We start from the raw sequence: 15,886 nt of genomic DNA, 5'->3' as shown, positions 1-15,886 counted from the left end.
GTTTTGCCCACTGAATATGATGTTGGCTGTATGTTTCTCATATGTGACCTTTATTATTTGGAAGTGTGCTCCCTCTACTCCCACTTTGCTGAGTGTTTTTATCATAAATTGATGCTGTACTTTATCAAATACTTTTTCAGCATCTATTGATATGATCATGTGTTTTTTTCTTTCATTTTGTTTATGTGATACATTATATTTACTGATTTGCATATATTGCACCATCCTTTCATCCCTGGAATGAGTCTCATTTGATCATGGTGTATGGTCTTTTTAATGTATTGCTGCATCTGGTTTGCCAATATTTTGTTGAGGATTTTAGCATCTATGTTCATCTGCAATATTGGCCTATAGTTTTCTCTCTTCGTTGTGTCTTTATCTTGTTTTGGAATTAGATAATGCTGACCTCATAAAAAAGTTCTGGAGTCTTCCCTGTTCCTGGATTTTTTGGAATAGTCTAGAAGGTTCAGGGTTAGCTCTTCCATAAATGTTTAATAAAATTCTCCTGGGAAGCCTTCCGATCTAGGCCTTTTGTGTGCCAGGAGATTTTTAATTACTGCTTCAATTTCACTAGCTGTTGTTGGTGTATTCAGGCTTTCCACTTCTTCTTGACTCAGTTTTGGAGGATTGTATGTTTTTATCAACTTGTCTACTTCGTCCAGATTTTCAAACTTCTTGTGTATAGTTGTTCATAGTAATTTCTTAACAATTCTTTGTATTTCTGTCGTATCAGTTGCAATTTCTCCTCTTTCATTCTGACTTTACTTATTTGTGTCCTCTCTCCTTTTTTCTTGATGAGTTTGTTAAAGGCTTGTCGATTTTGTTTATCTTTTCAAAGAACTAGCTCCTGGATGTATTGATCCTTTCAGTTGTCTGTCAGTCTCTATGTCATTTAATTTTGCTCTGATCTTATTATTCTTTTCCTTCTACTCAATCTGGGCTTTGTTTGTCATTCTCTATTTCTTGTAGATGTAGGGTTAGGTTGTTTATTTGAAATGTTTTATTTTTTAAAATATATTTTATTAATTATGCTATTACAGTTGTCCCATTTCCCCCCCTTCACTCTGCTCTGTCCTGCACACCCCCTCCCACCCTCATTCCCCCCCCCCTTTAGTTCATGTCCATGGGTCATACATATAAGTTCTTTGGCTTCTACATTTCCTATACTGTTCTTACCCTTCCTCTGTCTATTTTCTACCTACCATCTATGCTACTTATTCTCTGTACCTTTTTCCCCTCTCTTCCCCTCCCACTTCCCTGTTGGTAACCCTCCATGTGATCTCCATTTCTGTGGTTATGTTCCTGTTCTACTTGTTTGCTTAGTTTGCTTTTGTTTTTGTTTTAGGTGTGGTTGTTAATAATTGTGAGTTTGCTGTCATTTTACTATACATGTTTTTTATCTTCTTTTTCTTAGATAAGTCCCTTTAACATTTCATAAAATAAGGGCTTGGTGATGATGAACTCCTTCAACTTGGCCTTATCTGAGAAGTGCTTTATCTGCCATTCCATTCTAAATGAAAGCTTGGCTGTATAGAGCAACCTTGGATGTAGGTCCTTGCCTTTCATGACTTGGAATCCTTCTTTCCAGCCCCTTCTTGCCTGCAAGGTCTCTTTTGAGAAATCAGCTGACAGTCTGATGGGAACTCCTTTGTAGGCAACTGTCCCCTTATCTCTTGCTGCTTCTAGGATTCTCTCCTTCATTTTTACCTTGGCTAATGTAATTATGATGTGCTGTGGCGTGTTCCTCCTTGGGTCCAACCTCTTTGGGACTCTCTGAGCTTCCTGAACTTCCTAGAAGTCTATTTCCTTTGCCAGATCGGGGAAGTTCTCCTTTATTATTTGTTCAGATAACTTTTCCACTTGTTGCTCTTCCTCTTCTCCTTCTGGTACCCCTATAATTCAGATGTTGGACTATTTAAAGATGTCCTGGAGGTTCCTAAGCCTCTCCTCATTTTTTTTTGAATTCTTGTTTCTTCATTCTTTTCTGTTTGGTTGTTTGTTTCTTCCTTCTGGTCCACACTGTTGATTTGAGTCCCAGTTTCCTTCCCATCACTTTAAGTTCCCTGTACATTTTCCTTTGTTTCACTTAGCATAGCCTTCACTTCTTCGTCTAATTTGTGACCAAATTCAACCAATTCTGTGAGCATCCTGATTACCAGTGTTTTGAGCTGTGCGTCTGATAGGCTGGTTATCTCTTTGTTGCTTAGTTGTATTTTTTCTGGAGCTTTGATCTGTTCTTTCATTTGGGCCATATTTCTTTTTGTCTTGAGGTGCCTGTTAGTAGTGAGGGGAAGAACCTTAGGTATTCACCTGGGAGGGGTAACCCTCATTGCTTTGTTGTGATGCTGTATGTGGGGAAGGGGTCTGAGAGGGAACAATGGTTCTTGCTCCACTCTCTGCTGGCTTTCAGTCACTTCCTCTGCTTCCCCCAAGCAAATTGGGCCCTTCTGGTGCTGATTTCCTTGTGGGTGGGCTTGTGCACATTCTAGGACCCTATGGATCTCTCCAACTGACTCTCCCATGAGGCTGGGAGTTTCTCCTGCTGCTGCCTCAACCCCCACAGGTGTTTTTAATCAGTGGTTTGAGGCTTTATTCCCCTACACTGGAGCTCTGGGTTGCATGGCCTGTCTCACTCCCCAGTCGTTCCTCCCGGTTCATCTGTGAGCAAATGTGGGACAGCCAAAAGCTGCTTCCTTGTCTTCAGTTCTCTCTGAGCGCCCTTCTCCACCCCTCCTACCAGCCTGGATGGATGTTTCTTCTTTAACTCCCTGGTTGTCAGACTTCCATACAGTTCGATTTTCTGTCAGTTCTGGTTGTTTTTTGTTTGTTTGTTTGTTTGTTTGTTTGTTTGTTTGTTTTTAAATTGTTGTTGTCCTTCTTTTGGTTGTGTGAGGAAGCACAGTGTGTCTACTTATGCCTCCATCTTGGCCAGAAGTCTGAAATGTCTCTATTTTTTTTGGTAGACCTGTAATGCTATGAACTTCCCTCCCAGGACTTCCTTCACTGTGTCCCATGGGTTCTGAGCTGTTGTGTGTTCATTTTCATTTGTTTCCAGAAATTTTTTGATTTCTTCCTTGATCTTGTTGTTAGCCCATTTATTGTTTAATAAAACATGATACAGTTCCCATGGATTTCATTTGTTTTGAGTTTTTTCCTTGAGGTTGGTTTACAGTGTCAAGCCATTGTGATCCGAGAAAATGCTTGATATGATTTCCATTTTCTTGAATTTGTTGAGGCTTGTTTTGTGTCCTATCATGTGTTCTATCTTTGAATGTTCCATGTGTACTTGAAAAGAATGTGTATTTTGCTTCTTTGGGGTGAATGGTTCTATATATATATATATATATATATCAGTTAAATCCATTTGATCTAGAATGTCATTCAGTGCCACAATATCCTTATTGATTTTTTTTTGAAGATCTATCCATTGTTGACAGTGAGTGTTAAAATTCCTGACTATAGGTGTGTTGCTATCTATATCTTTCTTGAACTGTCCTCCAAGATTTTCCTTATATATGTGGATGCTTCTATGTTGGGTGCGTATATGTTTACAATGTTTATATCTTCTTGATGCATTCTACCCTTCAGTAATATTCAGTGTCCTTCTCTGTCTCTTTTTATGGCCTTTGTTTTGAACTCTATTTTGTGTGATGTAAGTATTGCTCCCTGGGCTTTTTTTCCCTGTCTATTTGCTTGGAATATTTTTTCCAAATGTTCAGAGACTTTTGGTCTCTGTAGGTCCTTTCTTCTGAGGAGGGTCTCTCATAGGCAGCATATATGCAAGTCATATTTTTTATCCATTCAGCTACCCTATTTCTTTTGATTGGAACATTTAATCCATTTACATTTAAGGTTATTATTAACAGGTATTTATTCATTGTCATTTTCCCTTTATAGCAGTGTTCCTCTGTCTCTCACTCTTTTCTTTCATCTTCTTCAAGCAGTCCCTTTAGCATGTCTTGCAGTGCTGGTTTGGTGGAGATGTATTCTATTAGCCTTCTTTTGTTTGGGAAACTCCTTATTTTTGCCTCCATTTTAAATGACGGTCTTGCTGGGTAGAGTAGTCTTAGTTGCAGTCCTTTGCCTAACATTAGTTGGAATACTTCCTACCATTCCCTTCTAATTTTCAGTGTTTCTGTTGAGAAATCAACTGCTAGCCTTCTCAAAGCTACCTTGAGTGCTATTATCTATTTCCCCTTTGCTGCCTTTAAGATTCTCCCTTTGTCTTTAAGATTGGGCATTTTAATTATCATGCATCTTGGAGTAGGCCTCTTTGGGTTCATCTTGCTAGGGATCCTCTGTGTTTCCTGAATTTGCATGACTTATTCCCTCACAAATGTAGGGAACTCCTCTGTCATTATTTTTTCAAACAGGTTTTCTATCCCTTGCTGCTTTTTTTTCTCCTTCTGATATTCCTATGATGTGAATGTTGTTCTGAGGTTCCCTTAAACTCTCTTTGTGCTTTTGAGTCATTTTTAGTTTTGTTGCTTTGCCTGGGAATTTCTTTCTATCTTTTCTTCCAGCTCACTGATTTGGTGCTCTGCTTCATCCAATCCATTCTTAATTCCTTCTAGTGTATATTTCCTTTCAGACATTATATTCTTCATTTCTTCCCAGTTTGTGTTCATAGTTTCTATTTTTCATGCTGCTTTAGTTCCCACTCAGTTCCTTGTTGTCACTGAGTTTCTTGAGCATCCTATAACCATTTTTGGGGATTCCGTGCCTGATAGACTGCTTGCCTCAATTTCATTTAGCTCTTTTTCTGGGAATTCCTCCATCCCCTTTGATTGGGGTTTCTTTCATGTCACTCCATTTCAGGTGATTCTTTTTGTTTGTTTCTGTAACTCAGGATGCTCTGTTTTGCCTGCCTGTCTTCAGGGAGTGCACTTCTGTAGTAGAAGTTCTGTGGAACTCAGTGGTAGTCTCTGTGACCTCCTGCTCTACATGCTCTAGGGTTGCCCTTTAATCAGTTTGTGTGGGTTCTCTTGTTTTATTTGGGCTTTGCTTGTGGGTGGCTCATTCAGGGCAGTGGAGGGGGGCGGTTCTTCCCTCTAATTGACTGACCAGTAGTCTCAACTCCAACTGCATCTTATATGCCCCTGTTTTGAAGTGTCCTCAGTACTCTTTGGTGTCCAAACACTGTATCAAGTAAGATTCCATTGACTGTTCACTTTGGTTTTTGGAATTCAGCTAAGTGTACAAGTGGGGTGCCAGAGCAAGTGGACTCAGCTCCCACATACTTGGTTGCCTTCTTCTGAACGTTTGCATGCCCCACTTTTTATTAATGTCTCTATATTCTTTAGTTGTGTGATATGTTTTTCATGACATTTTCTGTTTTTTCAGAACTATAAATCATATTTAAATTAATACTCATGTATGAATTATTGCTGTTATTACTATTATAGCTACTTTATAGTTAAATAGCCTAAACCTCAGAGAGTTTAAATGATGGATTTAAAAAAAATAACAGTTCTTGAGAATCTCATGGTCAGACAGTCATACTGATAGAGAATTAGAAAGCAGGCTTCAAAAAAGTAAAATTGAGCATTTAAATTTACCAGCTGGACTCAGCTATATGTGAATTCTAACAGAGAACATGTGAACTAATCAGGCAAAATGAGACACTGAAGACTACAATGGTAACAGCTGTACTGTTTTCTCATGGACAAAAAAATCCTGTGATATCAGAAGTTGTATTGTTCCCAGTTTATGGCTGTGTAATGCTCTGAGCAGAATCCCAGCAATGCAGTCAGGATGCTATTTAACCCAGGAATAATACTAACATAATGGGAGGACTTAAACCAGCCTCTCTGGAGTCTCTGTGCCTCAGTTTATACACTCATGAAATTAGGATGTTAGAATACTGGTTCTCTAATGAGTCCTATTTCTAAAATGCTTCAATTCTAGGAAACAGCATAAAAATCAACACCACTATGGGTTGAAGGGAAATATAGGGCAAGGAGAGGTTGCTTTTGGCCTGGAGAACAGCACATGAACCTAACCAGTTGGGTCTTCTGCATGTTGTTGCCCCCTTTGGGACCAAGGGCAGTGAATACAGAAGAGCAGCAAACTGGTCCAGCACTTACAACCATCATAAGCTGTGTGGCATTGATATCTCAGTGACTATGGTTATTACAGGCTTTCCTACAGCAACAATCTAAAGATAAGGGTATTCTTCAAACATAGTGAGAGTTCATAGATCTCACTGATTTTTTTCATGGTTCTCTTGTTCCCCACAGAGGATTTCCACTTTTTCATGGAACTTAAAATACCCTGCAGCTCTCTGTTTCAGTAGTGAGCAATGCAGCCTCCCTATCGGGAAGAGCCTGCAATTTCTCTGGAGTCTGTTTCAGCTGCCGGTTCAGCATGGCTATTGCCATCAGACTCTGGTACCTTTTTCCAAACACTCATGGGTTATGCCTACCTTTATCAACATGCTGGCATAATTATGTTGTCTGGACGTGCTGGCCAGAGCCAGATCTCTGTCTCAGCTGCTTAAAATCCTGGTACTTTTGAGTGGGCTATCACAAGAGGCTCTAAAAAGGAGTCATCATCACTCAGAGACTTCACTGTGACTGTCATTGACCAGGACACAGCTGTTTCTTCCATGTCCATGGCATCCCAGTATGATACCACTTCAGATGCCAATAACATGAACCCTCTGTGTCCATCACTTTCTGCCAAGTTTTTTTCAGGTGGCACCATTTCAGATTCTAAATCAGGGACATAGCCTGTCCTCTAACAGGAAGGAAGTCAGGGATATTGCTGTAATCAAGGCCCTTTGGGGCCTCTGCCATATGGAGAACTCAGCCCCAACTTCTAATCCTATGGCTATTTTGTTTCTTACATACAGAGCAGGGCCTCTGTCCCTCAACCACACTTGGCCAATGTAGTAAGGAGGTTCAGCCCACAAATGTGGTACCACCAGACTGCACCTTGGGAATCTATTCCTCTGTGTCTGCTCAACCCATCACACAGACAAGTTTTTAAGGTGAGTACAAAGAGTAAAAAGGAAGAAGAATAAACTCATCATTCAAAAATAGGGTCAATCCATCGCTGGGAAGTGACTCAGGTAGAATTTAAGTGCTGTGACATTAAGAACTGCTACCTTCAGTCAATGCTCTCCAATTTCAGAGTCTTCACTAGAACACCTAATACAGGTGGGAATGTAGGACACTCTAACAGCCATGTATGCTCCATGTACATGAACTGCAAGAGTGGACCAAGAGATACCACCCTTTTCACTGCTCTACCTGATTATTCCCCCTGTACTACCACACTGTGATGAACTCCCTTCCTTCATTTATTGCCTTAGTCTATTTGTAAAGGGATTTCAGAACTCTTATGGTGACCATGCCAGTTTTACTTTCCCTCACTTCCTTGCTTTACACCAGGATTTAAGACCTTGTGTTCCAAGATCACAACACATCCATAGCAAGCAGCCTAAGAATCTGTCTGTGCTTATCCATTTCATCAGGAAGAACTCCAGTCCCTCTCCTACTTTGTAGAGTGAAGTGTTTTTTTCTTAGGACAGTGGAAAGAATTAAAAGAATTCTATATGAGAATGTTACTGTAAACCATTTTAAAAATCACTTTTACTTTCTATTTGATTCACACAACTCTGTGAAATACATAGAAAATCATGGAACAATGATATCAAAATGTCACTTTTACTTTTTATTTGACTAACAACAGCCCTGTGAAATACCAACAAAATCATAGCCTGATGATATCAAATGACCACCAATAAGAAGAAAAAAAACACTGCTCTCTAGCTCTTAGTGTAGGGTGCTGTTCATGATCCTTAAGAAGAGCTAGTAGAAATGCCTTCCCCATTGTTGGAAAGTACATAATAGGGGATACAGGGAGCATCTTGCTTATCAAAGACTGATTTCTTCTCCTTCATTCCTTTGTGGTAATAGAGAGTTCCCTGGGAATGGAGATTTCCCTGGGATTGCAACCTCCAAGCCAAACATTTTGTCTACCACAAACTCCAGACTTCCCCAAGTCCTGCAGTAGCAGAAATACACAGACACTTGAGAGTAATCCACTGCCTGCACTTGGGGACATTTCAAAGGTAGCTCCAGTCCAGAGATCTAGTAATCTCCTGGCACTGCCTCCAGTGCCAAGCCAGGAACAGAAAGAGAGTAAGAATTGGGACAATGTTAAAGCTAACCTTTCAAAGCCTCTGGATGCCTACCAGGTCCCAATAGAAAACCAAGATTCTCTGCAGCTCCCTTTAGAAGTCCCTAATATTCACCAGCTCCAGGCCTGCATTTGTGCCCTTGGCCCAGAAAAGCAGCCTGGTTGTGAAAATGCTGGTCTCAGAGAGAATGGCCCGAATCTTAAGAACCATGGGACACATGAAAATGGGACTTAATCTAATGATGGTTCTGCAGACATCACTACACAGGTGGAAAATATTCACTGTCCACAGGTTGTAAATTCTTTGGATGACCTTGATCAATCTAAAGGCCCCAAGGTGATCAAAAGCAAAGAAACCAGAGGCATCAAGTTGAATGAGGTTCAGAAAAAGTCAAGTAAGGCTCCTCATAGAGCCAGAACAAACATAAATGCTCTAAGCCCATTAGTGGAGCTCCCAAGGCCAAAATCAAGGCAAAGAGCCCAGATTGCATATGCTTTGGAGACGTGCATATTTGCAATGCTGCAGCCAGTGATAGGGTTCCTGTCAGCACAGCCAGGCATTCTGAGAGCAAGTCTCAGAAAGCTGCATCCAGCAGGAACAGGAAAACAAAGAGCCATGGGCAGGAAAAGAACAAAAGAAACAAAGTCAACAACTCCCAAGAAAGCCAAAGAGAGCAAGCAGTCAGGGAACAACATCAAGGGTGAAGAGAAGCCAACAATTCCCAAGATGAAGCAAAAGAAAAATCAACCTGAGCTGACCCAAGAGACCTTCAAAAAGCCTCAAAGCTCCCTACGTACGCACACGCTGGAATCTGTGCAGGTTTTCCATGCACTGGGGAAGAAGACTGATAAGAAAATTAAACTGTCTTCCTCCCAAGCTCTGGGAAACTCAAGCAACCCCAAAGGCCCCCAGCCACCCCCAGCAACCAAATGATGTCTGGATAACCACACATGAGGGCAAAGGTCCTGAGAAATCTCAAGTCAGATGCCAGAAAACACATGGTGATGCTGAAAAAGAGTCTTCATCTCCATCTCAGTATAAGCTGCCACCTCCTGGCAAGGTCAAGTTGGTACCTTTGCCTTTTCTTAACTTGGGCAAGCCTCAAGTTTGACGAGTTCCTCACAGGCCACTGTGTCTGGCATCATGTCAGCCTGCTGTGGCCAACACTGGTTGGCCTGGTTCTAACTCAGTTCAGCCTAGTGCAGCCAATTCATCCAGACCAACTACTGCATCTTTGACAGGTCCTGCCAGACTAGCGTGGCCTATTTCAACCAACTCATTTGGACTAGGTTTGACCAGCCCTGCTTGGCCAGATCTGACCTCAGCTAAACATACTGCAGTAAACTCATCCAGACAAACTCCTACATCTTTCACAGTTCCTGCCAAACCAGCTAGGACAATTTCGAGTGATCCATCCTGACAAGCTTTGACCAGTCCAGCTGGACCTAATCCTAACTGAGCTCATTCTACTGTACTCAATTCACCCAGATCAACTCTGGCAACTTTGACAGGTCCTCCAAGACCAATTTGGCCAATTGTGAGCAAACCATCCCAACCAGGTTTGACCACACCTACCCAGCCTACCGTCCCTCAGTCTGCTGCTCCTAAGCCTGCAACCTACAAAACATCAGCTTGCACTTTTTTCTAGTGGAAGTGCATTCACATTTCTGTGACCAAGGCCCAGTCCCTGCTCAAGCCTCAGAACCAATTTCTACTCTAAGATTTCTCTCTCCAACCAATTCCATGCAAGACACCCTACGTTTGTGGGCCAATCATGTTAAAGCCCATCACAAAGAAGCAGAGGGCAAAGCATAGGACCAGGAAGAGGATGGCTCAACTAGAATGAGAGAAGGCTGCCAAATGTTCTTTAGGGAAAGTGCAGGATTTCCTTGAGAGGGAAAAGGAATAGGAAACTTCTCAATACCATGGATGTGCAATGTAAGAGATGCTAGCATTGCTGGTTCCACGATGGACAGCAGCTTTCTTCCTTAGAGAAAGAGAAATTTCTCTACTCTGATATGTTTTAAAACTTAGTACAATTGCCTAATAAGTATAATAGAATTAGTAGATGAGTAATACAGAAAATTTCTGAGTTTTGAGATGCTGTTCACTGTGTTTTTTCTTTGTTGAGGGTAGGGATCAAAGGCCGCAGGAGAATGAAAGAATTGGGAGTCCATGGGAGAAGGAGGGACAAGGGGTGAGAACTGAGGAAAAGGGAAGAAAATTAGTCCATAGCCATAAAGTCCAAAAGGCGACAGATGTTAGGGGTTTATAAAAAGAAATAGGAGGTGGGGAAAGGACAGAGGAAGCAAGGTCTGAGGTTAGGGATAAAAAAAAAACAAGTTTTATACTGTTGACATTGGTAGAAGATGACTCTAGGTCGGCCAGGAGAAATGTAAAATGCCTCCCGTGGAGTCTGGCCTTATGTCCCATGACACCCACATAAGTGTTTCAGAAAACAGATTCTGGACACATTTCCAAATGGTTTGGGATGTCTTGTCCATGCATGATTGTACTTGGGGGAGGTGAGTACAAAAGAGGGGAATCTACTAAGTGAGTTTCAAGGGCTTAGAGTTGTCCTGGGGGCAGCTGATAACAGGGGCCTGGCCAAGTGAACTGTTGCAGTAGGAGCCCACCCAAACAGGCTGTGGGGCATAAATCACCACTTACTTAACCCCTGTGCACCAGGCCCACTAATGCACTACTTCAGGCCACCTTCCCAACAACACGCAGGCCAGGGTCACTGTGTCACTGGTGAGGTTCAGCAAAGGACTGAGGTCACATTGCATGCTGTGGTGCAAAGCCTCAATTTGAGGCTTATCTCCCAAGTCCTCAGCATTTTCATGGGCGTGGATGAAAGCCTGGTCCTCAGAGCACAGCATCTGGACGTTACCGGTGGACGAGATCAAACTTCGGGAAAAACCTAAGCACTAACAGAGGGGCCATTCAGGGCTTCCTCCATGACCCAGGCTGCACGTTCCGCTGCGTCTAATCACCACCTCAATCAAAGTCCACGAGAAAAATCTGAAGGAAGAGTCCATTGCCACAGGGCCAGAGCAATAGGCACAAGTGCACGCTGGTTGGTAGCTCAGAGGGGCTCCTTGGGTGGCCTCGTGGTGCTGCTGGTGGAAGTGGTGGTGGGGGAGAGTGGAGAGCAGGAAAGGGAATGAGATAGGGAAAGTGAAGAGAGGGAAAGGGGAGAGATGAGAACCATCATCATTTTAAGTTGGTAATAATCACTTTTATTGAGACAAAATTTGCATTCTTTCAAATTCGCAGCTTTGAACTGTGAACTCAGTGACATTTCATGTAATCACAGTCCGTGCAGCCATCGCCATCACCTGACCCATAGCACTTTCACCAGCCCAAAGGGAAACCCCTCAACCAGTAGCAGTTATTCCTTCTTTCCTTCTCCCTCCAGCTCCCGGCAGCCACTGATCTGCCTCTGCTTGGACCACTGTGACTTTTCCAGAGATTTCACATATGCGGAGTAGTACAGTGCGTGACCTTTGTGTCTGGCTTCCCTCACTAAGCATGTTGTCAAAGTTCATCCGTGTTGTAGCGTGTGCCAGTCCTTCTGCTCCATTCATGACTGCGCAATAGTCCACTGAATGGGTCTACCACTTTGTTCATCCTGTCATCGGTTGACAGGCATCTGAGTGGTTCCCACTAGCCTTTACATCTACTGAGAGTTCATTGTCTTCCAGCACCAGCCTACCTTAATCACCCCATTTAACAGATGAGGAGACAGACTTGGGGGTGTGTCAAGTGTTTGCCCAAGGTTAAGAGCTAGCAATTGTGGGAGCTGGGGTTGAACTCAAGCAGGCAGACTTCAGAGGTAGCAGATTCACATGATGGAACTTAGAAAGGTACAAAAGGGTTTTCAATGGACATTCACCCTTTTCCTGAAGCTCCCCAGACACTAATTTTCCTCTGACCTTATACACACTATTTTGCTGTGCTGTGGATGTTTCCAGAGAAAGTGCTTACACTCCAAAGCACGTGTTTCACAGTTCATGGGTGAGTCAGTCACACTAGTTTGAAATGATGTTACCTTTATGATATACTAAATCCCTATATATATTTCTATTGCCTTTTTCACAATCATCCTGGCTTTTTTGGGGGGGAGAGTGCCTATCTTTCGTATTTGCTGATCACTAGATTTTTTTTATCTTCTTTGTGATTTCTAAAACTTCATTCTTTCTCCATATGTTTTCCTTGAAACCAGGGGTTTCAAAGTCATTTTCACTGGGGGCCACATCAGCCTTGTGGTTGCCTTCAAAGAGCCAAAATAATTTTAGGACTATATAAATGTAACTACTCTTTAACTGCTAAAGAGTTGAAATTTCATTGGGCCCTTTGAAAGTAACTGCAAGGCTGATGTGACCCCCCCATGAAAATGAGTTTGACATCCCTGCTTCAGATGTTATCCATTTTGTTCATTCATTCTTTTATTATATTTAGTCTTCATTCCTGAAATTTTTCCTTTCTTTTTAATCCTGTCCTGAGTTTTATCATCTCACCTCATTCAATTTATATTGTTCTTTAATCCCTTTTTATTATCGTAAAATATACATAACACAAAGTTTTACCATGTTAATCATTTTTGGTATACTATCAGTCACAATAAGTACACTCATGATGTCATGCAACCATCACTACCGTCCAAATTTAAAATAATTAGGGTAGAGACAGAGCAGCACTTCAGAAACATGGATGGAGCAGGACAGGTTTTGAATCTCCCCCCAAATGCTGTTGTGAAAATAGATGAACCCAAACCAAACTCTTGAGAAGCTTTCCCCAGAATTTACTATTTCCAGAATTTTTCCATCATTCCAAAAAGATATTCTGTCCCCGATAAATAATAATTTCCCATTTCCTCCTCCACCATGTTCTTTCAACTTCTGCATTGTTTTGTCAAATGTTTTTTAATCCATTTTTATATAACAGGTCCAGTCTTTCTCTGCTTTGGGGGCCTGCCTTTCCTGACTTATTTCATTGGTAAAGGAGATGCTATTCTGTTCTTTACTCTCCTTTTAGTTTTTTAAAAAATATTTTTTTTGAGAGAGGGGAAGGGAAGAACAAAGACAAGGATAGAAACATTGATGCAAGAGAGAAATTTCAATAGGTTGCCTCCTGTACACACCCCAAAGGGGGACTGAATCTGCAACCCAGGCATGTGCCCTGACAGGGAATGGAACAAGTGTCTCTTGCTTTGTAGGATGACACACAACCTACTGAGCCACTACAGTCAGGGCAGTGCATTCCTTTTTCTTACACTGCATTTGTATGGGATTTGATCTCAAACCTATTCCATTTTTCCTCTATAGGTGAAATTAGTTTTAATGCCATTTAGAAAAAAGAAAAGGTGGGGTTTAGGACCCATTCCTAACTTTGCAGAACTTTTTAATAATTATTTTAACATAGTATTCAGAAAATTTGGGGCTTGCTATCTGAGGGTTTGTGGTATTGTTCCTCTTCCCTGAAGTTCTCAACACGCTTTACCTTTGAGTCTGCAGTTCCTCCCTGCACTGTGACCTCTGTGTCGGCCACATGCTGGAAAGGCGCTCTGGCACTCAGTGTCAGCATATAGAGGGTTTACACTTCTGTAGTCCTTCTACTCTGTCCCCAGCCCCTGTACCCATTCATTTCAGATTTGGGCAAAATCTCTTCTCAAATTGACACTCAGTGCTCTCTGGTAATTACTGCTGTGTTCTGAAGGCCCCCGCCTTCATGTCCTCCAGATGCTTCCTCCTGTCTGTCACTTCTGCTGTAGACCCTGAGACTGGGCAGGGCTTGCCTGGTAGTAGTTGTCTTCTGGGCCTTCTGACTTTGGGGTTTCTAGGTTTCTGGTTAAAGCTATCCATGGGCAATTGGTTTGGCTTGATCTGTTCCCAGGAGAGAGTATGGGGAAATTCAAACACTCTGTCACAGCCTCTAGGTTTCTTAAATTCTTCTCCATCCTTTGAATTAATTATTTGAAATTGGGAGCCCTATAATTTTATTTTATTTTCTTTATTTAATATATTTTGTTGATTATGCTATTACAGTTGTCCCATTTTCCCTCTTCACTCCTCTCCACCCTGCCCACCCCCTCCCACCCACATTCCCCCCCTTTAGTTCATGCCCATGTGTCATAAGTTCTTTAGCTTCTACATTTCCCATAATATTCTTGCCCTCCCTCTGTCTATTTTCTACCTACCATCTATGCTACTTATTCTCTGTACCTTCCCCCCCTACTTCTCCCACTCCCCTGTTGCTAACCCTCCATGTGATCTCCATTTCTGTGGTTACGTTTCTGTTCTACTTGTTTGCTTATTTTGCTTTTGTTTTAGGTGTGGTTATTAATAATTGTGAGTTTGCTGTCATTTTATTATACATGTTTATCTTCTTTTTATTAGATAAGTCCCTTTAACATTTCATAAAATAAGGGCTTGGTGATGATGAACTCCTTCAACTTGGCCTTATCTGAGAAGTGCTTTATCTGCCCTTCCATTCTAAATGAAAGCTTGGCTGGATAGAGAAATCTTGGATGTAGGTCCTTGCCTTTCATGACTTGGAATACTTCTTTCCAGCCCCTTCTTGCCTGCAAGGTCTCTTTTGAGAAATCAGCTGACAGTCTGATGGGAACTTTGACTGTCCCCTTATCTCTTGCTGCTTCTAGGATTCTCTCCCTCATTTATACCTTGGCTAATGTAATTATGATGTGCCTTGGCCTGTTCCTCCTTGGGTCCAACCTCTTTGGGACTCTCTGAGCTTCCTGAACTTCCTAGAAGTCTATTTCCTTTGCCAGATCAGGGAAGTTCTCCTTTATTATTTGTTCAAATAACTTTCCACTTGTTGCTCTTCCTCTTCTCCTTCTGGTACCCCTATAATTCAGATGTTGGAATGTTTAAAGATGTCCTGGAAGTTCCTAAGCTTCTCCTCATTTTTTTGAATTCTTGTTTCTTCATTCTTTTCTGTTTGGTTGTTTGTTCTTCCTTCTGGTCCACACTGTTGATTTGAGTCCCAGTTTCCTTCCCATCACTTTAAGTTCCCTGTACATTTTCCTTTGTTTCACTTAACATAGCCTTCACTTCTTTACCTAATTTGTGACCAAATTCAACCAATTCTGTGAGCATCCTGATCACTAGTGCTTTGAACTGTGCATCTGATAGGTTGGCTATCTCTCAGTTGCTTAAAAGTACTGCATACAGAGCCTTTAATTCTGTTTGAGCCATCTCCCCCCTCCCCACTTTGGTCTGGTCACGCCTGTTATGTATGAGGTGTGGAGCCTTAGGTGTTCACCAGGGCAGGGCACCCCAGTGCTGGGTTGTGACATTGTATGTGGGGGCAGGGCCTGAGAGGGAACAATGGTGCCTGCTGTGCTCTCTCTAGGACTTCAGTCCCCTCTGCCACTTCCCACAAGCAGATTGGGCCCTTCTGGTGCTGGCTCCTGGGCAGGTGGGCTTGTGTACCTTGTAGGACTCTGTGGGTCTCCCCAAGGAGCTCTCTTGTGAGGCTTTGAGATTATCCTGGCACCTCAAACCCACGGGTATTTTCAATTGGTGCTTTTAGGCTTTATTTCCCAGTGCTGGGTTCCTGGGTTGCATGGTCTGGGTCACTGCCTGTTTTTTGCCTAGTTTATCCGTGCGAAAATGTGTGACTGCAGACAGCCAGCTGCATTGCGTGCCTTACTGGGTCTGCTCGTTGCCTCTTGTGCCCAGGGTCTGCCACCGGGTCCATCAGCTGCCCCTGCGA

At 42.2% G+C, this 15,886-nt stretch overlaps 1 pseudogene; it reads left to right on the top strand.

Moving 5' to 3' along the window:
• The first annotated feature begins 6,301 nt into the window (after positions 1-6,301).
• Positions 6,302-9,566, top strand: LOC123811309 (annotated as a pseudogene).
• The last annotated feature ends 6,320 nt before the right edge of the window (positions 9,567-15,886 follow it).

Source organism: Phyllostomus hastatus, unplaced genomic scaffold, assembly GCF_019186645.2.
Source record: "Phyllostomus hastatus isolate PE091 unplaced genomic scaffold, TTU_PhHast_1.1 phas_scaffold_78, whole genome shotgun sequence".
NCBI classification, from domain to species: domain Eukaryota; kingdom Metazoa; phylum Chordata; class Mammalia; order Chiroptera; family Phyllostomidae; genus Phyllostomus; species Phyllostomus hastatus.
The sequence above is the reverse complement of the archived record's forward strand: the minus strand, read 5'-3'. Positions and strand labels throughout refer to the sequence as shown.